The following is a 406-nucleotide window of genomic DNA, read 5'->3' on the forward strand; positions in this document are numbered from 1 at the left end:
AGCGGCTCTACCATGAACGCACAAACTGGCGGTGTTTTACGCCACTTAAAAATAGCAGCTTTTTGGTAATAGAAGGCACCGGTCGTCGTTCAAGAGCATCTAAAAATAGCAGCAGGGGGAAGGTTAACGCACGGCTGCAGCCGGCGCAGCGCGACTGGAGGGTAAACACTGACTGAGGAAACCGAGTCGGGCTGTTTTAGGACTTTGAACTCAGAGCCCAGCCTGCCTCGCTCCGCCGTGCCTCATGAGCAGGCGCTGCGCCTGTCCCAGCAGCGGGTCCCGTGCAGCGGGCAGGTTTTAGCCGGCGGAGCTGCGGTTCAGTTGCTGCTGCAGAGGTGCAGCCCTTTCCCCGTGACGCTACCCAGCCTCTCCCTGCTCCCGAGCACGGTCCCTGCCCGGAGGCCGC

This window comes from Buceros rhinoceros, unplaced genomic scaffold (assembly GCF_000710305.1).
Source record: "Buceros rhinoceros silvestris isolate BGI_N320 unplaced genomic scaffold, ASM71030v1 scaffold32742, whole genome shotgun sequence".
Classification (NCBI taxonomy): Eukaryota; Metazoa; Chordata; class Aves; order Bucerotiformes; family Bucerotidae; genus Buceros; species Buceros rhinoceros.